The 23,908-nt window shown below is 42.1% G+C and overlaps 23 non-coding genes across 23 annotated transcripts; all 23 read left to right on the forward strand.

Moving 5' to 3' along the window:
• The first annotated feature begins 880 nt into the window (after nt 1–880).
• trnas-cga (transfer RNA serine (anticodon CGA)) lies at nt 881–962 on the forward strand. Its single transcript has one exon. It is a non-coding gene; the product is annotated as a tRNA-Ser (tRNA).
• Nucleotides 963–1,156: 194 nt separating this feature from the next.
• Nucleotides 1,157–1,238, forward strand: trnas-uga (transfer RNA serine (anticodon UGA)). The gene has a single exon. It is a non-coding gene; the product is annotated as a tRNA-Ser (tRNA).
• A 1,125-nt stretch (nt 1,239–2,363) lies between these two features.
• On the forward strand, nt 2,364–2,445 carry trnas-cga (transfer RNA serine (anticodon CGA)). Its single transcript has one exon. It is a non-coding gene; the product is annotated as a tRNA-Ser (tRNA).
• A 194-nt stretch (nt 2,446–2,639) lies between these two features.
• On the forward strand, nt 2,640–2,721 carry trnas-uga (transfer RNA serine (anticodon UGA)). Its single transcript has one exon. It is a non-coding gene; the product is annotated as a tRNA-Ser (tRNA).
• Nucleotides 2,722–3,846: 1,125 nt separating this feature from the next.
• trnas-cga (transfer RNA serine (anticodon CGA)) lies at nt 3,847–3,928 on the forward strand. The gene has a single exon. It is a non-coding gene; the product is annotated as a tRNA-Ser (tRNA).
• Nucleotides 3,929–4,122: 194 nt separating this feature from the next.
• On the forward strand, nt 4,123–4,204 carry trnas-uga (transfer RNA serine (anticodon UGA)). The gene has a single exon. It is a non-coding gene; the product is annotated as a tRNA-Ser (tRNA).
• A 1,125-nt stretch (nt 4,205–5,329) lies between these two features.
• trnas-uga (transfer RNA serine (anticodon UGA)) lies at nt 5,330–5,411 on the forward strand. Its single transcript has one exon. It is a non-coding gene; the product is annotated as a tRNA-Ser (tRNA).
• A 213-nt stretch (nt 5,412–5,624) lies between these two features.
• On the forward strand, nt 5,625–5,706 carry trnas-uga (transfer RNA serine (anticodon UGA)). The gene has a single exon. It is a non-coding gene; the product is annotated as a tRNA-Ser (tRNA).
• A 1,126-nt stretch (nt 5,707–6,832) lies between these two features.
• Nucleotides 6,833–6,914, forward strand: trnas-cga (transfer RNA serine (anticodon CGA)). Its single transcript has one exon. It is a non-coding gene; the product is annotated as a tRNA-Ser (tRNA).
• Nucleotides 6,915–7,127: 213 nt separating this feature from the next.
• trnas-uga (transfer RNA serine (anticodon UGA)) lies at nt 7,128–7,209 on the forward strand. Its single transcript has one exon. It is a non-coding gene; the product is annotated as a tRNA-Ser (tRNA).
• A 1,125-nt stretch (nt 7,210–8,334) lies between these two features.
• On the forward strand, nt 8,335–8,416 carry trnas-cga (transfer RNA serine (anticodon CGA)). Its single transcript has one exon. It is a non-coding gene; the product is annotated as a tRNA-Ser (tRNA).
• A 213-nt stretch (nt 8,417–8,629) lies between these two features.
• trnas-uga (transfer RNA serine (anticodon UGA)) lies at nt 8,630–8,711 on the forward strand. The gene has a single exon. It is a non-coding gene; the product is annotated as a tRNA-Ser (tRNA).
• A 1,112-nt stretch (nt 8,712–9,823) lies between these two features.
• Nucleotides 9,824–9,905, forward strand: trnas-cga (transfer RNA serine (anticodon CGA)). Its single transcript has one exon. It is a non-coding gene; the product is annotated as a tRNA-Ser (tRNA).
• A 213-nt stretch (nt 9,906–10,118) lies between these two features.
• Nucleotides 10,119–10,200, forward strand: trnas-uga (transfer RNA serine (anticodon UGA)). The gene has a single exon. It is a non-coding gene; the product is annotated as a tRNA-Ser (tRNA).
• Nucleotides 10,201–11,312: 1,112 nt separating this feature from the next.
• trnas-cga (transfer RNA serine (anticodon CGA)) lies at nt 11,313–11,394 on the forward strand. Its single transcript has one exon. It is a non-coding gene; the product is annotated as a tRNA-Ser (tRNA).
• Nucleotides 11,395–11,607: 213 nt separating this feature from the next.
• On the forward strand, nt 11,608–11,689 carry trnas-uga (transfer RNA serine (anticodon UGA)). The gene has a single exon. It is a non-coding gene; the product is annotated as a tRNA-Ser (tRNA).
• Nucleotides 11,690–12,801: 1,112 nt separating this feature from the next.
• Nucleotides 12,802–12,883, forward strand: trnas-cga (transfer RNA serine (anticodon CGA)). Its single transcript has one exon. It is a non-coding gene; the product is annotated as a tRNA-Ser (tRNA).
• A 213-nt stretch (nt 12,884–13,096) lies between these two features.
• trnas-uga (transfer RNA serine (anticodon UGA)) lies at nt 13,097–13,178 on the forward strand. The gene has a single exon. It is a non-coding gene; the product is annotated as a tRNA-Ser (tRNA).
• A 1,125-nt stretch (nt 13,179–14,303) lies between these two features.
• On the forward strand, nt 14,304–14,385 carry trnas-cga (transfer RNA serine (anticodon CGA)). The gene has a single exon. It is a non-coding gene; the product is annotated as a tRNA-Ser (tRNA).
• A 1,123-nt stretch (nt 14,386–15,508) lies between these two features.
• On the forward strand, nt 15,509–15,590 carry trnas-cga (transfer RNA serine (anticodon CGA)). The gene has a single exon. It is a non-coding gene; the product is annotated as a tRNA-Ser (tRNA).
• Nucleotides 15,591–15,803: 213 nt separating this feature from the next.
• Nucleotides 15,804–15,885, forward strand: trnas-uga (transfer RNA serine (anticodon UGA)). Its single transcript has one exon. It is a non-coding gene; the product is annotated as a tRNA-Ser (tRNA).
• A 1,117-nt stretch (nt 15,886–17,002) lies between these two features.
• trnas-cga (transfer RNA serine (anticodon CGA)) lies at nt 17,003–17,084 on the forward strand. The gene has a single exon. It is a non-coding gene; the product is annotated as a tRNA-Ser (tRNA).
• A 1,925-nt stretch (nt 17,085–19,009) lies between these two features.
• trnas-uga (transfer RNA serine (anticodon UGA)) lies at nt 19,010–19,091 on the forward strand. The gene has a single exon. It is a non-coding gene; the product is annotated as a tRNA-Ser (tRNA).
• The last annotated feature ends 4,817 nt before the right edge of the window (nt 19,092–23,908 follow it).

The following is a 23,908-nucleotide window of genomic DNA, read 5'->3' on the forward strand; positions in this document are numbered from 1 at the left end:
TTATTCTCAGTGAATAGTCCACTTGTACTTTCTCTGGACATAGTTTTTTGATTTGCACATTAAACTTCCAAACTTCACAGCTTTGGAAAGGACCGAGGTTACTTGGCGCAAAAAGATCAATATGTCGTGCCATCAAGTTGACCATTTTACACCAATGATGTCTGTTTCCAAATCCCAATCCATTTACTTGCATTCCAACAGCTCCAATGGCCGAGTTCTTTAGACGTTGGACCTGAATTTCAATGGGGTCTCCCCACCCATGTTCTTACCTTGCTCGAAGCGTATAGTCCACTTCTGCTTTCTCCTCATCACTTTCCTTAGATTCCTACTGCTGCGATGGCCAAGTGCTTTAAGCATTGGAAATGAAATCCAATGTGTGCTCCCTGTACTGTTTTCAACTGTGCGATGGTAAAGTTGACTTTTAATAATTGGAACTATCTCCTCTGAATTTAAATTGTACTTCCTTTATGGGCTCGTCCAACGATTGAAGTGCTCAGAAAATAGCTTATTTTACTTTGCTTGAAAAATATTTAAATTAGGCAGTTGAATTTGGATACTTTTGTCCTTGTGTGATAATCCTCAGCAAGCTTTGATTGCCGAGTGGTTAAAGTGTTGGACTTGAAAGCCAATGGGTTCTCCCAGCGCAGGTTTGAACTCTGCGCGCAGCTCTTTGACGATCCAGTCGTTATTTGTAACATGTCATTGGGCGCTTGATATGGATAATGCTTAGACATGTCCTTTGATTCAAGTACTCAGAATTAATCTTCCATAATAAACATTTCAAGTAGGCTCTTCAGTAGCGGTAATCTGGTCTTTTTAGAGGAAAAAATGGTCAGAACGAGATAGCGGACTGGTTAAGGCGTTGTAGGTAACAGAAGTAGCTGTGATGGCCGAGAGGTTAAGGCGTTGGACTCGAAATCCAATGGGGTCTCCCCGCGCAGGTTCGAACCCTGCTCACAGCGCTTTGACTAACCAGTCTTTATTTGCAACATGTCATTGGGGACTTGATATGGATAATGTCCTTTGAATCAAGTGCTCAGAATATATCTGCCTTGACAAACAGTTCAATTAGGTTCTTCAGTAGATAGTCTTTACAGAAGTGAAATGGACAGAATAAGATAGCCGACTGGTTAAGGCCTGGTTTTTAACATAGCAAGCTGCGATGGCCGAGTGGTTAAGGCGTTGGACTTGAAATCAAATGGGGTCTCCCCGCGCAGGTTCGAACCCTGCTCACAGCGCTATGGCAAACCAGTCTTATTTTTTAACATATACTTGGTGACTTGATATGGATAATGTCCTTAATACATGGAATTGTCCAATGATTCAGGTGCTCAGAATATATCTGCCTTGACAAACAGTTCAAATAGGCTCTTCAGTACAGATACTGTTGTTTGTGTTAGATTTACGATGGAAATACTGAGAGCCAGGTGGTTAAGTCCTCAGACTTGAAACCCAATTGGGTCTCCCTGCTCTTTTTTAAATCTTATTCTCAGTGAATAGTCCACTTGTACTTTCTCTGGACATAGTTTTTTGATTTGCACATTAAACTTCCAAACTTCACAGCTTTGGAAAGGACCGAGGTTACTTGGCGCAAAAAGATCAATATGTCGTGCCATCAAGTTGACCATTTTACACCAATGATGTCTGTTTCCAAATCCCAATCCATTTACTTGCATTCCAACAGCTCCAATGGCCGAGTTCTTTAGACGTTGGACCTGAATTTCAATGGGGTCTCCCCACCCATGTTCTTACCTTGCTCGAAGCGTATAGTCCACTTCTGCTTTCTCCTCATCACTTTCCTTAGATTCCTACTGCTGCGATGGCCAAGTGGTTTAAGCATTGGAAATGAAATCCAATGTGTGCTCCCTGTACTGTTTTCAACTGTGCGATGGTAAAGTTGACTTTTAATAATTGGAACTATCTCCTCTGAATTTAAATTGTACTTCCTTTATGGGCTCGTCCAACGATTGAAGTGCTCAGAAAATAGCTTATTTTACTTTGCTTGAAAAATATTTAAATTAGGCAGTTGAATTTGGATACTTTTGTCCTTGTGTGATAATCCTCAGCAAGCTTTGATTGCCGAGTGGTTAAAGCGTTGTACTCGAAAGCCAATGGGTTCTCCCAGCGCAGGTTTGAACCCTGCGCGCAGCTCTTTGACGATCCAGTCGTTATTTGTAACATGTCATTGGGCACTTGATATGGATAATGCGTGGACATGTCCTTTGATTCAAGTGCTCAGAATTAATCTTCCATAATAAACATTTCAAGTAGGCTCTTCAGTAGCGATAATCTGGACTTTTTAGAGGAAAAAATGGTCAGAACGAGATAGCGGACTGGTTAAGGCGTTGTAGGTAACAGAAGTAGCTGTGATGGCCGAGAGGTTAAGGCGTTGGACTCGAAATCCAATGGGGTCTCCCCGCGCAGGTTCGAACCCTGCTCACAGCGCTTTGACTAACCAGTCTTTATTTGCAACATGTCATTGGGGACTTGATATGGATAATGTCCTTTGAATCAAGTGCTCAGAATATATCTGCCTTGACAAACAGTTCAATTAGGTTCTTCAGTAGATAGTCTTTACAGAAGTGAAATGGACAGAATAAGATAGCCGACTGGTTAAGGCCTGGTTTTTAACATAGCAAGCTGCGATGGCCGAGTGGTTAAGGCGTTGGACTTGAAATCAAATGGGGTCTCCCCGCGCAGGTTCGAACCCTGCTCACAGCGCTATGGCAAACCAGTCTTATTTTTTAACATATACTTGGTGACTTGATATGGATAATGTCCTTAATACATGGAATTGTCCAATGATTCAGGTGCTCAGAATATATCTGCCTTGACAAACAGTTCAAATAGGCTCTTCAGTACAGATACTGTTGTTTGTGTTAGATTTACGATGGAAATACTGAGAGCCAGGTGGTTAAGTCCTCAGACTTGAAACCCAATTGGGTCTCCCTGCTCTTTTTTAAATCTTATTCTCAGTGAATAGTCCACTTGTACTTTCTCTGGACATAGTTTTTTGATTTGCACATTAAACTTCCAAACTTCACAGCTTTGGAAAGGACCGAGGTTACTTGGCGCAAAAAGATCAATATGTCGTGCCATCAAGTTGACCATTTTACACCAATGATGTCTGTTTCCAAATCCCAATCCATTTACTTGCATTCCAACAGCTCCAATGGCCGAGTTCTTTAGACGTTGGACCTGAATTTCAATGGGGTCTCCCCACCCATGTTCTTACCTTGCTCGAAGCGTATAGTCCACTTCTGCTTTCTCCTCATCACTTTCCTTAGATTCCTACTGCTGCGATGGCCAAGTGGTTTAAGCATTGGAAATGAAATCCAATGTGTGCTCCCTGTACTGTTTTCAACTGTGCGATGGTAAAGTTGACTTTTAATAATTGGAACTATCTCCTCTGAATTTAAATTGTACTTCCTTTATGGGCTCGTCCAACGATTGAAGTGCTCAGAAAATAGCTTATTTTACTTTGCTTGAAAAATATTTAAATTAGGCAGTTGAATTTGGATACTTTTGTCCTTGTGTGATAATCCTCAGCAAGCTTTGATTGCCGAGTGGTTAAAGCGTTGTACTCGAAAGCCAATGGGTTCTCCCAGCGCAGGTTTGAACCCTGCGCGCAGCTCTTTGACTATCCAGTCGTTATTTGAAACATGTCATTGGGCACTTGATATGGATAATGCGTGGACATGTCCTTTGATTCAAGTGCTCAGAATTAATCTTCCATAATAAACATTTCAAGTAGGCTCTTCAGTAGCGATAATCTGGACTTTTTAGAGGAAAAAATGGTCAGAACGAGATAGCGGACTGGTTAAGGCGTTGTAGGTAACAGAAGTAGCTGTGATGGCCGAGAGGTTAAGGCGTTGGACTCGAAATCCAATGGGGTCTCCCCGCGCAGGTTCGAACCCTGCTCACAGCGCTTTGACTAACCAGTCTTTATTTGCAACATGTCATTGGGGACTTGATATGGATAATGTCCTTTGAATCAAGTGCTCAGAATATATCTGCCTTGACAAACAGTTCAATTAGGTTCTTCAGTAGATAGTCTTTACAGAAGTGAAATGGACAGAATAAGATAGCCGACTGGTTAAGGCCTGGTTTTTAACATAGCAAGCTGCGATGGCCGAGTGGTTAAGGCGTTGGACTTGAAATCAAATGGGGTCTCCCCGCGCAGGTTCGAACCCTGCTCACAGCGCTATGGCAAACCAGTCTTATTTTTTAACATATACTTGGTGACTTGATATGGATAATGTCCTTAATACATGGAATTGTCCAATGATTCAGGTGCTCAGAATATATCTGCCTTGACAAACAGTTCAAATAGGCTCTTCAGTACAGATACTGTTGTTTGTGTTAGATTTACGATGGAAATACTGAGAGCCAGGTGGTTAAGTCCTCAGACTTGAAACCCAATTGGGTCTCCCTGCTCTTTTTTAAATCTTATTCTCAGTGAATAGTCCACTTGTACTTTCTCTGGACATAGTTTTTTGATTTGCACATTAAACTTCCAAACTTCACAGCTTTGGAAAGGACCGAGGTTACTTGGCGCAAAAAGATCAATATGTCGTGCCATCAAGTTGACCATTTTACACCAATGATGTCTGTTTCCAAATCCCAATCCATTTACTTGCATTCCAACAGCTCCAATGGCCGAGTTCTTTAGACGTTGGACCTGAATTTCAATGGGGTCTCCCCACCCATGTTCTTACCTTGCTCGAAGCGTATAGTCCACTTCTGCTTTCTCCTCATCACTTTCCTTAGATTCCTACTGCTGCGATGGCCAAGTGGTTTAAGCATTGGAAATGAAATCCAATGTGTGCTCCCTGTACTGTTTTCAACTGTGCGATGGTAAAGTTGACTTTTAATAATTGGAACTATCTCCTCTGAATTTAAATTGTACTTCCTTTATGGGCTCGTCCAACGATGGAAGTGCTCAGAAAATAGCTTATTTTACTTTGCTTGAAAAATATTTAAATTAGGCAGTTGAATTTGGATACTTTTATCCTTGTGTGATAATCCTCAGCAAGCTTTGATTGCCGAGTGGTTAAAGCGTTGTACTCGAAAGCCAATGGGTTCTCCCAGCGCAGGTTTGAACCCTGCGCGCAGCTCTTTGACGATCCAGTCGTTATTTGTAACATGTCATTGGGCACTTGATATGGATAATGCGTGGACATGTCCTTTGATTCAAGTGCTCAGAATTAATCTTCCATAATAAACATTTCAAGTAGGCTCTTCAGTAGCGATAATCTGGTCTTTTTAGAGGAAAAAATGGTCAGAACGAGATAGCGGACTGGTTAAGGCGTTGTAGGTAACAGAAGTAGCTGTGATGGCCGAGAGGTTAAGGCGTTGGACTTGAAAACCAATGGGGTCTCCCCGCGCAGGTTCGAACCCTGCTCACAGCACTATGGCAAACCAGTCTTAATTTTTAACATATACTTGGTGACTTGATATGGATAATGTCCTTAAACGGTGTACTTGTCCAATGAATCAAGTGCTCAGAATATATCTGCCTTGACAAACAGTTCAATTAGGCTCTTCAGTAGATAGTCTTTACAGAAGTGAAATGGACAGAATAAGATAGCCGACTGGTTAAGGCCTGGTTTTTAACATAGCAAGCTGCGATGGCCGAGTGGTTAAGGCGTTGGACTTGAAAACCATTGGCGTCTCCCCGTGCAGGTTCGAACCCTGCTCACAGCACTATGGCAAACCAGTCTTAATTTTTAACATATACTTGGTGACTTGATATGGATAATGTCCTTAATACATGGAATTGTCCAATGATTCAGGTGCTCAGAATATATCTGCCTTGACAAACAGTTCAAATAGGCTCTTCAGTACAGATACTGTTGTTTTGTGTTAGATTTACGATGGAAATACTGAGAGCCAGGTGGTTAAGTCCTCAGACTTGAAACCCAATTGGGTCTCCCTGCTCTTTTTTAAATCTTATTCTCAGTGAATAGTCCACTTGTACTTTCTCTGGACATAGTTTTTTGATTTGCACATTAAACTTCCAAACTTCACAGCTTTGGAAAGGACCGAGGTTACTTGGCGCAAAAAGATCAATATGTCGTGCCATCAAGTTGACCATTTTACACCAATGATGTCTGTTTCCAAATCCCAATCCATTTACTTGCATTCCAACAGCTCCAATGGCCGAGTTCTTTAGACGTTGGACCTGAATTTCAATGGGGTCTCCCCACCCATGTTCTTACCTTGCTCGAAGCGTATAGTCCACTTCTGCTTTCTCCTCATCACTTTCCTTAGATTCCTACTGCTGCGATGGCCAAGTGCTTTAAGCATTGGAAATGAAATCCAATGTGTGCTCCCTGTACTGTTTTCAACTGTGCGATGGTAAAGTTGACTTTTAATAATTGGAACTATCTCCTCTGAATTTAAATTGTACTTCCTTTATGGGCTCGTCCAACGATTGAAGTGCTCAGAAAATAGCTTATTTTACTTTGCTTGAAAAATATTTAAATTAGGCAGTTGAATTTGGATACTTTTGTCCTTGTGTGATAATCCTCAGCAAGCTTTGATTGCCGAGTGGTTAAAGTGTTGGACTTGAAAGCCAATGGGTTCTCCCAGCGCAGGTTTGAACTCTGCGCGCAGCTCTTTGACGATCCAGTCGTTATTTGTAACATGTCATTGGGCGCTTGATATGGATAATGCTTAGACATGTCCTTTGATTCAAGTACTCAGAATTAATCTTCCATAATAAACATTTCAAGTAGGCTCTTCAGTAGCGGTAATCTGGTCTTTTTAGAGGAAAAAATGGTCAGAACGAGATAGCGGACTGGTTAAGGCGTTGTAGGTAACAGAAGTAGCTGTGATGGCCGAGAGGTTAAGGCGTTGGAATCGAAATCCAATGGGGTCTCCCCGCGCAGGTTCGAACCCTGCTCACAGCGCTTTGACTAACCAGTCTTTATTTGCAACATGTCATTGGGGACTTGATATGGATAATGTCCTTAAACGGTGTACTTGTACTTTGAATCAAGTGCTCAGAATATATCTCCCTTGACAAACAGTTCAATTAGGCTCTTCAGTAGATAGTCTTTACAGAAGTGAAATGGACAGAATAAGATAGCCGACTGGTTAAGGCCTGGTTTTTAAAAAAGCAAGCTGCGATGGCCGAGTGGTTAAGGCGTTGGACTTGAAATCCAATGGGGTCTCCCCGCGCAGGTTCGAACCCTGCTCACAGCGCTATGGCAAACCAGTGTTTATTTTTAACATATACTTGGTGACTTGATATGGATAATGTCCTTAATACATGGAATTGTCCAATGATTCAGGTGCTCAGAATATATCTGCCTTGACAAACAGTTCAAATAGGCTCTTCAGTACAGATACTGTTGTTTGTGTTAGATTTACGATGGAAATACTGAGAGCCAGGTGGTTAAGTCCTCAGACTTGAAACCCAATTGGGTCTCCCTGCTCTTTTTTAAATCTTATTCTCAGTGAATAGTCCACTTGTACTTTCTCTGGACATAGTTTTTTGATTTGCACATTAAACTTCCAAACTTCACAGCTTTGGAAAGGACCGAGGTTACTTGGCGCAAAAAGATCAATATGTCGTGCCATCAAGTTGACCATTTTACACCAATGATGTCTGTTTCCAAATCCCAATCCATTTACTTGCATTCCAACAGCTCCAATGGCCGAGTTCTTTAGACGTTGGACCTGAATTTCAATGGGGTCTCCCCACCCATGTTCTTACCTTGCTCGATGCGTATAGTCCACTTCTGCTTTCTCCTCATCACTTTCCTTAGATTCCTACTGCTGCGATGGCCAAGTGGTTTAAGCATTGATATTGAAATCCAATGTGTGCTAACTGTACTGTTTTCAACTGTGCGATGGTAAAGTTGACTTTTAATAATTGGAACTATCTCCTCTGAATTTAAATTGTACTTCCTTTATGGGCTCGTCCAACGATTGAAGTGCTCAGAAAATAGCTTATTTTACTTTGCTTGAAAAATATTTAAATTAGGCAGTTGAATTTGGATACTTTTGTCCTTGTGTGATAATCCTCAGCAAGCTTTGATTGCCGAGTGGTTAAAGCGTTGCACTCGAAAGCCAATGGGTTCTCCCAGCGCAGGTTTGAACCCTGCGCGCAGCTCTTTGACGATCCAGTTGTTATTTGTAACATGTCATTGGGCACTTGATACGGATAATGCGTAGACATGTCCTTTGATTCAAGTGCTCAGAATTAATCTTCCATAATAAACATTTCAAGTAGGCTCTTCAGTAGCGATAATCTGGTCTTTTTAGAGGAAAAAATGGTCAGAACGAGAAAGCGGACTGGTTAAGGCGTTGTAGGTAACAGAAGTAGCTGTGATGGCCGAGAGGTTAAGGCGTTGGACTCGAAATCTAATGGGGTCTCCCCGCGCAGGTTCGAACACTGCTCACAGCGCTTTGACTAACCGTTCTTTATTTGCAACATGTCATTGGGGACTTGATATGGATAATGTCCTTAAACGGTGTACTTGTCCTTTGAATCAAGTGCTCAGAATATATCTGCCTTGACAAACAGTTCAATTAGGCTCTTCAGTAGATAGTCTTTACAGAAGTGAAATGGACAGAATAAGATAGCCGACTGGTTAAGTCCTGGTTTTTAACATAGCAAGCTGCGATGGCCGAGTGGTTAAGGCGTTGGACTTGAAAACCAATGGGGTCTCCCTGCGCAGGTTTGAACCCTGCTCACAGCACTATGGCAAACCAGTCTTAATTTTTAACATATACTTGGTGACTTGATATGGATAATGTCCTTAATACATGGAATTGTCCAATGATTCAGGTGCTCAGAATATATCTGCCTTGACAAACAGTTCAAATAGGCTCTTCAGTACAGATACTGTTGTTTGTGTTAGATTTACGATGGAAATACTGAGAGCCAGGTGGTTAAGTCCTCAGACTTGAAACCCAATTGGGTCTCCCTGCTCTTTTTTAAATCTTATTCTCAGTGAATAGTCCACTTGTACTTTCTCTGGACATAGTTTTTTGATTTGCACATTAAACTTCCAAACTTCACAGCTTTGGAAAGGACCGAGGTTACTTGGCGCAAAAAGATCAATATGTCGTGCCATCAAGTTGACCATTTTACACCAATGATGTCTGTTTCCAAATCCCAATCCATTTACTTGCATTCCAACAGCTCCAATGGCCGAGTTCTTTAGACGTTGGACCTGAATTTCAATGGGGTCTCCCCACTTGCTCGAAGCGTATAGTCCACTTCTGCTTTCTCCTCATCACTTTCCTTAGATTCCTACTGCTGCGATGGCCAAGTGGTTTAAGCATTGGAAATGAAATCCAATGTGTGCTCCCTGTACTGTTTTCAACTGTGCGATGGTAAAGTTGACTTTTAATAAGTGGAACTATCTCCTCTGAATTTAAATTGTACTTCCTTTATGGGCTCGTCCAACGATTGAAGTGCTCAGAAAATAGCTTATTTTACTTTGCTTGAAAAATATTTAAATTAGGCAGTTGAATTTGGATACTTTTGTCCTTGTGTGATAATCCTCAGCAAGCTTTGATTGCCGAGTGGTTAAAGCGTTGTACTCGAAAGCCAATGGGTTCTCCCAGCGCAGGTTTGAACCCTGCGCGCAGCTCTTTGACGATCCAGTCGTTATTTGTAACATGTCATTGGGCACTTGATATGGATAATGCGTGGACATGTCCTTTGATTCAAGTGCTCAGAATTAATCTTCCATAATAAACATTTCAAGTAGGCTCTTCAGTAGCGATAATCTGGTCTTTTTAGAGGAAAAAATGGTCAGAACGAGATAGCGGACTGGTTAAGGCGTTGTAGGTAACAGAAGTAGCTGTGATGGCCGAGAGGTTAAGGCGTTGGACTCGAAATCCAATGGGGTCTCCCCGTGCATGTTCGAACCCTGCTCACAGCGCTTTGACTAACCGTTCTTTATTTGCAACATGTCATTGGGGACTTGATATGGATAATGTCCTTAAACGGTGTACTTGTCCTTTGAATCAAGTGCTCAGAATATATCTGCCTTGACAAACAGTTCAATTAGGCTCTTCAGTAGATAGTCTTTACAGAAGTGAAATGGACAGAATAAGATAGCCGACTGGTTAAGGCCTGCTTTTTAACATAGCAAGCTGCGATGGCCGAGTGGTTAAGGCGTTGGACTTGAAAACCAATGGGGTCTCCCCGCGCAGGTTCGAACCCTGCTCACAGCACTATGGCAAACCAGTCTTAATTTTTAACATATACTTGGTGACTTGATATGGATAATGTCCTTAATACATGGAATTGTCCAATGATTCAGGTGCTCAGAATATATCTGCCTTGACAAACAGTTCAAATAGGCTCTTCAGTACAGATACTGTTGTTTGTGTTAGATTTACGATGGAAATACTGAGAGCCAGGTGGTTAAGTCCTCAGACTTGAAACCCAATTGGGTCTCCCTGCTCTTTTTTAAATCTTATTCTCAGTGAATAGTCCACTTGTACTTTCTCTGGACATAGTTTTTTGATTTGCACATTAAACTTCCAAACTTCACAGCTTTGGAAAGGACCGAGGTTACTTGGCGCAAAAAGATCAATATGTCGTGCCATCAAGTTGACCATTTTACACCAATGATGTCTGTTTCCAAATCCCAATCCATTTACTTGCATTCCAACAGCTCCAATGGCCGAGTTCTTTAGACGTTGGACCTGAATTTCAATGGGGTCTCCCCACTTGCTCGAAGCGTATAGTCCACTTCTGCTTTCTCCTCATCACTTTCCTTAGATTCCTACTGCTGCGATGGCCAAGTGGTTTAAGCATTGGAAATGAAATCCAATGTGTGCTCCCTGTACTGTTTTCAACTGTGCGATGGTAAAGTTGACTTTTAATAATTGGAACTATCTCCTCTGAATTTAAATTGTACTTCCTTTATGGGCTCGTCCAACGATTGAAGTGCTCAGAAAATAGCTTATTTTACTTTGCTTGAAAAATATTTAAATTAGGCAGTTGAATTTGGATACTTTTGTCCTTGTGTGATAATCCTCAGCAAGCTTTGATTGCAGAGTGGTTAAAGCGTTGGACTCGAAAGCCAATGGGTTCTCCCAGCGCAGGTTTGAACCCTGCGCGCAGCTCTTTGACGATCCAGTCGTTATTTGTAACATGTCATTGGGCACTTGATATGGATAATGCGTGGACATGTCCTTTGATTCAAGTGCTCAGAATTAATCTTCCATAATAAACATTTCAAGTAGGCTCTTCAGTAGCGATAATCTGGTCTTTTTAGAGGAAAAAATGGTCAGAACGAGATAGCGGACTGGTTAAGGCGTTGTAGGTAACAGAAGTACCTGTGATGGCCGAGAGGTTAAGGCGTTGGACTCGAAATCCAATGGGGTCTCCCCGCGCAGGTTCGAACCCTGCTCACAGCGCTTTGACTAACCAGTCTTTATTTGCAACATGTCATTGGGGACTTGATATGGATAATGTCCTTAAACGGTGTACTTGTCCTTTGAATCAAGTGCTCAGAATATATCTGCCTTGACAAACAGTTCAATTAGGCTCTTCAGTAGATATTCTTTACAGAAGTGAAATGGATAGAATAAGATAGCCGACTGGTTAAGGCCTGGTTTTTAACATAGCAAGCTGCGATGGCCGAGTGGTTAAGGCGTTGGACTTGAAATCCAATGGGGTCTCCCCGCGCAGGTTCGAACCCTGCTCACAGCGCTATGGCAAACCAGTCTTAATTTTTAACATATACTTGGTGACTTGATATGGATAATGTCCTTAATACATGGAATTGTCCAATGATTCAGGTGCTCAGAATATATCTGCCTTGACAAACAGTTCAAATAGGCTCTTCAGTACAGATACTGTTGTTTGTGTTAGATTTACGATGGAAATACTGAGAGCCAGGTGGTTAAGTCCTCAGACTTGAAACCCAATTGGGTCTCCCTGCTCTTTTTTAAATCTTATTCTCAGTGAATAGTCCACTTGTACTTTCTCTAGACATAGTTTTTTGATTTGCACATTAAACTTCCAAACTTCACAGCTTTGGAAAGGACCGAGGTTACTTGGCGCAAAAAGATCAATATGTCGTGCCATCAAGTTGACCATTTTACACCAATGATGTCTGTTTCCAAATCCCAATCCATTTACTTGCATTCCAACAGCTCCAATGGCCGAGTTCTTTAGACGTTGGACCTGAATTTCAATGGGGTCTCCCCACTTGCTCGAAGCGTATAGTCCACTTCTGCTTTCTCCTCATCACTTTCCTTAGATTCCTACTGCTGCGATGGCCAAGTGGTTTAAGCATTGGAAATGAAATCCAATGTGTGCTCCCTGTACTGTTTTCAACTGTGCGATGGTAAAGTTGACTTTTAATAATTGGAACTATCTCCTCTGAATTTAAATTGTACTTCCTTTATGGGCTCGTCCAACGATTGAAGTGCTCAGAAAATAGCTTATTTTACTTTGCTTGAAAAATATTTAAATTAGGCAGTTGAATTTGGATACTTTTGTCCTTGTGTGATAATCCTCAGCAAGCTTTGATTGCCGAGTGGTTAAAGCGTTGGACTCGAAAGCCAATGGGTTCTCCCAGCGCAGGTTTGAACCCTGCGCGCAGCTCTTTGACGATCCAGTCGTTATTTGTAACATGTCATTGGGCACTTGATATGGATAATGCGTGGACATGTCCTTTGATTCAAGTGCTCAGAATTAATCTTCCATAATAAACATTTCAAGTAGGCTCTTCAGTAGCGATAATCTGGTCTTTTTAGAGGAAAAAATGGTCAGAACGAGATAGCGGACTGGTTAAGGCGTTGTAGGTAACAGAAGTAGCTGTGATGGCCGAGAGGTTAAGGCGTTGGACTCGAAATCCAATGGGGTCTCCCCGCGCAGGTTCGAACCCTGCTCACAGCGCTTTGACTAACCGTTCTTTATTTGCAACATGTCATTGGGGACTTGATATGGATAATGTCCTTAAACGGTGTACTTGTCCTTTGAATCAAGTGCTCAGAATATATCTGCCTTGACAAACAGTTCAATTAGGCTCTTCAGTAGATAGTCTTTACAGAAGTGAAATGGACAGAATAAGATAGCCGACTGGTTAAGGCCTGCTTTTTAACATAGCAAGCTGCGATGGCCGAGTGGTTAAGGCGTTGGACTTGAAAACCAATGGGGTCTCCCCGCGCAGGTTCGAACCCTGCTCACAGCACTATGGCAAACCAGTCTTAATTTTTAACATATACTTGGTGACTTGATATGGATAATGTCCTTAATACATGGAATTGTCCAATGATTCAGGTGCTCAGAATATATCTGCCTTGACAAACAGTTCAAATAGGCTCTTCAGTACAGATACTGTTGTTTGTGTTAGATTTACGATGGAAATACTGAGAGCCAGGTGGTTAAGTCCTCAGACTTGAAACCCAATTGGGTCTCCCTGCTCTTTTTTAAATCTTATTCTCAGTGAATAGTCCACTTGTACTTTCTCTGGACATAGTTTTTTGATTTGCACATTAAACTTCCAAACTTCACAGCTTTGGAAAGGACCGAGGTTACTTGGCGCAAAAAGATCAATATGTCGTGCCATCAAGTTGACCATTTTACACCAATGATGTCTGTTTCCAAATCCCAATCCATTTACTTGCATTCCAACAGCTCCAATGGCCGAGTTCTTTAGACGTTGGACCTGAATTTCAATGGGGTCTCCCCACCCATGTTCTTACCTTGCTCGAAGCGTATAGCCCACTTCTGCTTTCTCCTCATCACTTTCCTTAGATTCCTACTGCTGCAATGGCCAAGTGGTTTAAGCATTGGAAATGAAATCCAATGTGTGCTCCCTGTACTGTTTTCAACTGTGCGATGGTAAAGTTGACTTTTAATAATTGGAACTATCTCCTCTGAATTTAAATTGTACTTCCTTTATGGGCTCGTCCAACGATTGAAGTGCTCAGAAAATAGCTTATTTTACTTTGCTTGAACAATATTTAAATTAGGCAGTTGAATTTGGATACTTTTGTCCTTGTGTGATAATCCTCAGCAAGCTTTGATTGCCGAGTGGTTAAAGCGTTGGACTCGAAAGCCAATGGGTTCTCCCAGCGCAGGTTTGAACCCTGCGCGCAGCTCTTTGACGATCCAGTCGTTATTTGTAAAATGTCATTGGGCACTTGATATGGATAATGCGTGGACATGTCCTTTGATTCAAGTGCTCAGAATTAATCTTCCATAATAAACATTTCAAGTAGGTTTTTCAGTAGCGATAATCTGGTCTTTTTAGAGGAAAAAATGGTCAGAACGAGATAGCGGACTGGTTAAGGCTTTGTAGGTATCAGAAGTAGCTGTGATGGCCGAGAGGTTAAGGCGTTGGACTCGAAATCCAATGGGGTCTCCCCGCGCAGGTTCTAACCCTGCTCACAGCGCTATTGCAAACCAGTCTTAATTTTTAACATATACTTGGTGACTTGATATTGATAATGTCCTTAATACATGGAATTGTCCAATGATTCAGGTGCTCAGAATATATCTGCCTTGACAAACAGTTCAAATAGGCTCTTCAGTACAGATACTGTTGTTTGTGTTAGATTTACGATGGAAATACTGAGAGCCAGGTGGTTAAGTCCTCAGACTTGAAACCCAATTGGGTCTCCCTGCTCTTTTTTAAATCTTATTCTCAGTGAATAGTCCACTTGTACTTTCTCTGGACATAGTTTTTTGATTTGCACATTAAACTTCCAAACTTCACAGCTTTGGAAAGGATCGTGGTTACTTGGCGCAAAAAGATCAATATGTCGTGCCATCAAGTTGACCATTTTACACCAATGATGTCTGTTTCCAAATCCCAATCCATTTACTTGCATTCCAACAGCTCCAATGGCCGAGTTCTTTAGACGTTGGACCTGAATTTCAATGGGGTCTCCCCACCCATGTTCTTACCTTGCTCGAAGCGTATAGCCCACTTTTGCTTTCTCCTCATCACTTTCCTTAGATTCCTACTGCTGCAATGGCCAAGTGGTTTAAGCATTGGAATTTAAATCCAATGTGTGCTCTCTGTACTGTTTTCAACTGTGCGATGGTAAAGTTGACTTTTAATAATTGGAACTATCTCCTCTGAATTTAAATTGTACTTCCTTTATGGGCTCGTCCAACGATTGAAGTGCTCAGAAAATAGCTTATTTTACTTTGCTTGAACAATATTTAAATTAGGCAGTTGAATTTGGATACTTTTGTCCTTGTGTGATAATCCTCAGCAAGCTTTGATTGCCGAGTGGTTAAAGCGTTGGACTCGAAAGGCAATGGGTTCTCCCAGCGCAGGTTTGAACCCTGCGCGCAGCTCTTTGACGATCCAGTCGTTATTTGTAACGTCATTGGGCACTTGATATGGATAATGCGTGGACATGTCCTTTGATTCAAGTGCTCAGAATTAATCTTCCATAATAAACATTTCAAGTAGGCTCTTCAGTAGCGATAATCTGGTCTTTTTAGAGGAAAAAATGGTCAGAACGAGATAGCGGACTGGTTAAGGCGTTGTAGGTAACACAAGTAGCTGTGATGGCCGAGAGGTTAAGGCGTTGGACTCGAAATCCAATGGGGTCTCCCCGCGCAGGTTCGAACCCTGCTCACAGCGCTTTGACTAACCAGTCTTTATTTGCAACATGTCATTGGGGACTTGATATGGATAACGTCCTTAAACGGTGTACTTGTCCTTTGAATCAAGTGCTCAGAATATATCTGCCTTGACAAACAGTTCAATTAGGCTCTTCAGTAGATAGTCTTTGCACAAGTGAAATGGACAGAATAAGATATCCGACTGGTTAAGGCCTGGTGTTTAACATAGCAAGCTGCGATGGCCGAGTGTTTAAGGCGTTGGACTTGAAATCCAATGGGGTCTCCCTGCGCAGGTTCGAACCCTGCTCACAGCGCTATGGCAAACCAGTCTTACTTTTTAACATATACTTGATATGGATAATGTCCTTAATACATGGAATTGTCCAATGATTCAGGTGCTCAGAATATATCTGCCTTGACAAACAGTTCAAATAGGCTCTTCAGTACAGATACTGTTGTTTGTGTTAGATTTACGATGGAAATACGGAGAGCCAGGTGGTTAAGTCCTCAGACTTGAAACCCAATTGGGTCTCCCTGCTCTTTTTTAAATCTTATTCTCAGTGAATAGTCCACTTGTACTTTCTCTGGACATAGTTTTTTGATTTGCACATTAAACCTCTAAACTTCACAGCTTTGGAAAGGACCGAGGTTACTTGGCGCAAAAAGATCAATATGTCGTGCCATCAAGTTGACCATTTTACACCAATGATGTCTGTTTCCAAATCCCAATCCATTTACTTGCATTCCAACAGCTCCAATGGCCGAGTTCTTTAGACGTTGGATCTGAATGTCAATGGGGTCTCCCCACCCATGTTCTTACCTTGCTCGAAGCGTATAGCCCACTTCTGCTTTCTCCTCATCACTTTCCTTAGATTCCTACTGCTGCAATGGCCAAGTGGTTTAAGCATTGGAATTGAAATCCAATGTGTGCTCCCTGTACTGTTTTCAACTGTGCGATGGTAAAGTTGACTTTTAATAATTGGAACTATCTCCTCTGAATTTAAATTGTACTTCCTTTATGGGCTCGTCCAAAGATTGAAGTGCTCAGAAAATAGCTTATTTTACTTTGCTTGAAAAATATTTAAATTAGGCAGTTGAATTTGGATACTTTTGTCCTTGTGTGATAATCCTCAGCAAGCTTTGATTGCCGAGTGGTTAAAGCGTTGGACTCGAAAGCCAATGGGTTCTCCCAGCGCAGGTTTGAACCCTGCGCGCAGCTCTTTGACAATCCAGTTGTTATTTGTAAAATGTCATTGGGCACTTGATATGGATAATGCGTGGACATGTCCTTTGATTCAAGTGCTCAGAATTAATCTTCCATAATAAACATTTCAAGTAGGCTCTTCAGTAGTGATAATCTGTTATTTTTAGAGGAAAAAATGGTCAGAACGAGATAGCGGACTGGTTAAGGCGTTGTAGGTAACAGAAGTAGCTGTGATGGCCGAGAGGTTAAGGCGTTGGACTCGAAATCCAATGGGGTCTGCCCGCGCAGGTTCGAACCCTGCTCACAGCGCTTTGACTAACCAGTCTTTACATTTACATTTAAGTCATTTAGCAGACGCTCTTATCCAGAGCGACTTACAAATTGGTGCATTCACCTTATGATATCCAGTGGAACAACCACTTTACAATAGTGCATCTAACTCTTTTAAGGGGGGGGGGGGGTTAGAAGGATTACTTTATCCTATCCTAGGTATTCCTTAAAGAGGTGGGGTTTCAGGTGTCTCCGGAAGGTGGTGATTGACTCCGCTGACCTGGCGTCGTGAGGGAGTTTGTTCCACCATTGGGGTGCCAGAGCAGCGAACAGTTTTGACTGGGCTGAGCGGGAACTGTACTTCCTCAGAGGTAGGGAGGCGAGCAGGCCAGAGGTGGATGAACGCAGTGCCCTTGTTTGGGTGTAGGGCCTGATCAGAGCCTGAAGGTACGGAGGTGCCGTTCCCCTCACAGCTCCGTAGGCAAGCACCATGGTCTTGTAGCGGATGCGAGCTTCAACTGGAAGCCAGTGGAGAGAGCGGAGGAGCGGGGTGACGTGAGAGAACTTGGGAAAGTTGAACACCAGACGGGCTGCGGCGTTCTGGATGAGTTGTAGGGGTTTAATGGCACAGGCAGGGAGCCCAGCCAACAGCGAGTTGCAGTAATCCAGACGGGAGATGACAAGTGCCTGGATTAGGACCTGCGCCGCTTCCTGCGTGAGGCAGGGTCGTACTCTGCGAATGTTGTAGAGCATGAACCTACAGGAACGGGTCACCGCCTTGATGTTAGTTGAGAACGACAGGGTGTTGTCCAGTATCACACCAAGGTTCTTAGCACTCTGGGAGGAGGACACAATGGAGTTGTCAACCGTGATGGCGAGATCATGGAACGGGCAGTCCTTCCCCGGGAGGAAGAGCAGCTCCGTCTTGCCGAGGTTCAGCTTGAGGTGGTGATCCGTCATCCACACTGATATGTCTGCCAGACATGCAGAGATGCGATTCACCACCTGGTTATCAGAGGGGGGAAAGGAGAAGATTAATTGTGTGTCGTCTGCATAGCAATGATAGGAGAGACCATGTGAGGATATGACAGAGCCAAGTGACTTGGTGTATAGCGAGAATAGGAGAGGGCCTAGAACAGAGCCCTGGGGGACACCAGTGGTGAGAGCACGTGGTGCGGAGACAGATTCTCGCCACGCCACCTGGTAGGAGCGACCTGTCAGGTAGGACGCAATCCAAGCGTGGGCCGCGCCGGAGATGCCCAGCTCGGAGAGGGTGGAGAGGAGGATCTGATGGTTCACAGTATCAAAGGCAGCCGATAGGTCTAGAAGGATGAGAGCAGAGGAGAGAGAGTTAGCTTTAGCAGTGCGGAGCGCCTCCGTGACACAGAGAAGAGCAGTCTCAGTTGAATGACTAGTCTTGAAACCTGACTGATTTGGATCAAGAAGGTCATTCTGAGAGAGATAGCAGGAGAGCTGGCCAAGGACGGCACGTTCAAGAGTTTTGGAGAGAAAAGAAAGAAGGGATACTGGTCTGTAGTTGTTGACATCGGAGGGATCGAGTGTAGGTTTTTTCAGAAGGGGTGCAACTCTCGCTCTCTTGAAGACGGAAGGGACGTAGCCAGCGGTCAAGGATGAGTTGATGAGCGAGGTGAGGTAAGGGAGAAGGTCTCCGGAAATGGTCTGGAGAAGAGAGGAGGGGATAGGGTCAAGCGGGCAGGTTGTTGGGCGGCCGGCCGTCACAAGACGCGAGATTTCATCTGAAAAATCTTTATTTGCAACATGTCATTGGGGACTTGATATGGATAATGTCCTTAAACGGTGTACTTGTCCTTTGAATCAAGTGCTCAGAATATATCTGCCTTGACAAACAGTTCAATTAAGCTCTTCAGTAGATATTCTTTACAGAAGTGAAATGGATAGAATAAGATAGCCGACTGGTTAAGGCCTGGTTTTTAACATAGCAAGCTGCGATGGCCGAGTGGTTAAGGCGTTGGACTTGAAATCCAATGGGGTCTCCCCGCGCAGGTTCGAACCCTGCTCACAGCGCTATGGCAAACCAGTCTTAATTTTTAACATATACTTGGTGACTTGATATGGATAATGTCCTTAATACATGGAATTGTCCAATGATTCAGGTGCTCAGAATATATCTGCCTTGACAAACAGTTCAAATAGGCTCTTCAGTACAGATACTGTTGTTTGTGTTAGATTTACGATGGAAATACTGAGAGCCAGGTGGTTAAGTCCTCAGACTTGAAACCAATTGGGTCTCCCTGCTCTTTTTTAAATCTTATTCTCAGTGAATAGTCCACTTGTACTTTCTCTGGACATAGTTTTTTGATTTGCACATTAAACTTCCAAACTTCACAGCTTTGGAAAGGACCGAGGTTACTTGGCGCAAAAAGATCAATATGTCGTGCCATCAAGTTGACCATTTTACACCAATGATGTCTGTTTCCAAATCCCAATCCATTTACTTGCATTCCAACAGCTGCAATGGCCGAGTTCTTTAGACGTTGGACCTGAATTTCAATGGGGTCTCCCCACCCATGTTCTTACCTTGCTCGAAGCGTATAGCCCACTTTTGCTTTCTCCTCATCACTTTCCTTAGATTCCTACTGCTGCGATTGCCAAGTGGCTTAAGCATTGGAATTGAAATCCAATGTGTGCTCCCTGTACTGTTTTCAACTCTGCTTACAGGGCGATGGTAAAGTTGACTTTTAATAATTGGAACTATCTCCTCTGAATTTAAATTGTACTTCCTTTATGGGCTCGTCCAATAATTGAAGTGCTCAGAAAATAGCTTATTTTACTTTGCTTGAAAAATATTTAAATTAGGCAGTTGAATTTGGATACTTTTGTCCTTGTGTGATAATCCTCAGCAAGCTTTGATTGCCGAGTGGTTAAAGCGTTGGACTCGAAATCCAATGGGTTCTCCCAGCGCAGGTTTGAACCCTGCGCGCAGCTCTTTGACGATCCAGTTGTTATTTGTAACATGTCATTGGGCACTTGATATTGATAATGCGTGGACATGTCCTTTGATTCAAGTGCTCAGAATACATCTTCCTAGACAAAGAGTTCAAATAGGCTCTTCAGTACTGACCCTGCTGTTTGTGAGATAGCCCACTTGTTAAGGCCGGCAAAATAACAGAGCAAGCTGTGATGGCCAAGTGGTTGGCGTTGGACTTGAAATCCAAATGTATCTTCCTGCGCAGGTTTGAACCCTGCTCCCAGGGTATTTATTTTGAACATATCCTTGGTGAATTGATATGGATAATCTCTTTAATGCATGGACTTGTCCAGTGATTCAAGTGCTCAGAATACTTTTGTCTTTGTGTGAGCTAATTCAGAAAGCTGTGATGGCCGAGTGGTGAAGGCGTGATTTGCCAAAATAAGATCAATATGTCGTGCCATCAAGTTGACCATTTTGCTCCAATGATGTCTGTTTCCAATTCCCAATTCATTTACTTGCATTCCAACAGCTGCAATGGCCGAGTACTTTAGACGTTGGACCTGAATTTCAATGGGGTCTCCCCACCCATGTTCTTACCTTGCTCGAAGCGTATAGCCCACTTCTGCTTTCTCCTCATCACTTTCCTTAGATTCCTACTGCTGCGATGGCCAAGTAGTTTAAGCATTGGTATTGAAATCCAATGTGTTCTCCCTGTACAGTTTTCAACTCTGCTTACAGGGCGATGGTAAAGTAGACCTTTGATAATTGGATCTATCTCCTTGGGTACGTGAGACGTTAGCGTCCCACCTCTTCAACAGCCAGTGAAACTGCTGGGCTTCAAATACAGAAATACTCTTTATAAAAATTCAGAAAACAAAACATATTTTACATAGGTTTAAAGATGAACTTCTTTTGAATCCAACCACGGTGTCAGCTTTAAAAAATGCTTTACGGCGAAAGCATACCTTACGATTATTTGAGAACAAAGCCCACTAGACAAATCATTACAAACAGTAACCAGCCAAATAGAACAGTTACACAAGTCAGAAATAGAGATAAAATGAATCCCTTACCTTTGATGATCTTCATATGGTTACACTCAGCAGACATTCCATTTACTCAATAAATGTTTATTTTGTTCGATAAAGTCTCTTTATATCCAAAAACCTCCGTTTTGTTCGCGCGTTTTCTACAGTAATCCACAGGCTCAAACGCAGTCAAAACAGGAAGACAAAAAAAATCCAAATTGTATCCGTAAAGTTCATAGAAACATGTCAAACGATGTTTATATTCAATCCTCTGGTTGTTTTTAGCCTAAATAATCGATAATATTTCAACCGGACAATAACTTAGTCAATTTAAAAGGTAAACAAGATTATGTCACACATGCAGCTAACACAGACATGTGGAAATTAATTGCAGCATTACCACAAAAATGGAAGAAGCAAGTAGAAGGGGAAAAAAGTAAGGAACTTGTATGTCGGCCCTATATCAAAGAACATAAATGGTTAAAGAAAAGTGTGATAAATAAAAACATATACCAATTTCATTTAAGGACCAAAAAACTGACAGCTGTGCCATATAAATTGCAAAATAGTTGGGAAGAGATTTTCGATGTACCCATTCCATGGCACATGGTTTATGAATTGATACGCAAAACAATGCCGGATTCAAAACTTCGAATTTTTCAATATAAATTACTGTACAAAATTCTTGCAACTAATAGAATGTTATATATATGGGGGATACAATCTTCCCAGCTCTGCAGATTCTGCTGTGAGGAGGCAGAGTCATTAGATCATTTATTTTGGTATTGTCCATATGTAGCTCGTTTTTGGTCACAGGTCCAGGAATGGCTGAAGAATTGCAACATTTGCCTAGAACTAATGCTACAGATAGCAATACTGGGGGATTTGAAAAGCCATAGTCAATCAATCAATAATATAATAATTATTTTAGCAAAAATGTTTATTTTTAATTTACAATCTGTAGAAGCTATGAGAATAGGAAGGTTCAAATCTTTTGTGAAGCATCACAGCACAGTTGAAAAATATATGGCAAATAAAAATCCGAAATGGATGATGTTGGAAGATAGATGGGAAGGGTTGAGTGGAACTGAAGGGTGGGACTAATAACAAGATAAACAATGTAGGGCATACGGGATCTGTGACATGTGTATAGGTGCGGAGCTTTTGTGAAATAGCACAGTTACAAGTGGAAATCAAACTGGATGGACAACAGAAATAGAGGAAGGACTAAGAACAAACAAGAGAGAACTATTGTAAAGTAGACTGTGTCTGTAAAATGGGTATAAGATGTATAAATTGAAGGTAAAAGCAGAAGTGTTTATTAGTTTACTCCAATTGGGGGATCGGTGGTAGGGTTGCGGGGAATAATAATAAAGGTATATTCTTAAAAAAATATGTATGTCTATATAGGTATGTGTATGCATATATGTGTATTTGTATGCATGCATGTATGGATATATATATTTACCCCAAAAAATATGGGGGATTGGAAATGATGCAGACAATTACATTGGAAGCAACATTCTTTCCGCAATATTAAGCTGATCCACCCCTTAAAAAAAAAAGGTAAACAAGAAACGCACTCTCTCTGTCTCACGCATGAAAAAGCTCTGTGACACTTTATGGTCCACTCATTCAGACTGCTCTTACTTCTTCATTTTTCAGAATACAAGCCTGAAACAATTTCTAAAGACTGTTGACATCTAGTGGAAGGCATAGAAACTGCAATTTGAGTCCTAAGTCAATGGATACTGTAATGGCATTGAATAGAAAACTACAAAACCAAAAAATAAACTACTTCCTGAATGGATTTTTCTCAGGTTTTCGCCTGCCAAATCAGTTCTGTTATACTCACAGACACTATTGTAACAGTTTTGGAAACTTTAGTGTTTTCTATCCAAATCTACCAGTTATATGCATATCATATCTTCTGGGCCTGAGAAGCAGGCAGTTTAATTTGGGCATGCATTTCATCCAAAATTCCGAATGCTGCCCCCTACCCTAGAGAAGTTAAAGGTTAAAGAAGGATTTATAAACCTTGAGTCAATTGAGACAAGGATTGTGTATGTGCCATTCAGAGGGTGAATGGGCAAGACAAAAGATTGTAGTACCTTTGAACAGGGTATGTTAGGAGGTGCCAGGCGCTCCGGTTTGGTTGTGTCAAGAACTGCTGCACTACAACAAGTTGTTCATGCTCTACAGTTTCCTGTGTGTATCAAGAAGTCCACCACCCAAAGGACACCCAGCCAAGTTGACACAACTGTATGAAGCATTGAAGGTTACATTGGCCAGCATCCCTGTGGAGCGCTTTTGACACCTTGTAGAGTCCAAGCCCCAATGACTTGAGGCTGTTCTGAGAGCAAAATGGGGTGCAACTCAATATTAGGAAGGTGTTCCTAATGTTTTGTACACTCGGTGCATGTCACATTGCACACGGTCTCCCCCTACATATTGCTGTTTAGGAGTTTGATTGACAGGGGGATGAAGGAGTGCTTATATCTGTTCAGCTTACACTGAGGAACCATGTTGCGTCTGCCTGAGGGGAAAAGCTGAAACTCTGGGTGGAGTACATGGGAGAGGTTGGATATTATTTTCTTAGCCTGTCTCCTATTGTTTGATCAAAGACAGCAACAGTCACTGCAGACTATCTCACACCTATCACCTTCATAGCTGTCTGGACCAGGCCATTGATTTGTGATTTGAAGGTAACTGACAAGAATAGGAGCATGACCTTCTGTTTAACTCCAAAAGCCCTGAACCTATGTAGAAAATAAAGGCGTTGATGGACCCTAGAGCATTTGTAAGACTGGACCTGAGTAATGTCCACATTATAGACCCCCACAGGTGAGTGGTCACCAACAGATTTGGGGTCAAAAACCATT

The sequence above is a fragment of the Salvelinus alpinus genome, chromosome 23 (assembly GCF_045679555.1).
Source record: "Salvelinus alpinus chromosome 23, SLU_Salpinus.1, whole genome shotgun sequence".
Lineage (NCBI taxonomy): Eukaryota > Metazoa > Chordata > Actinopteri > Salmoniformes > Salmonidae > Salvelinus > Salvelinus alpinus.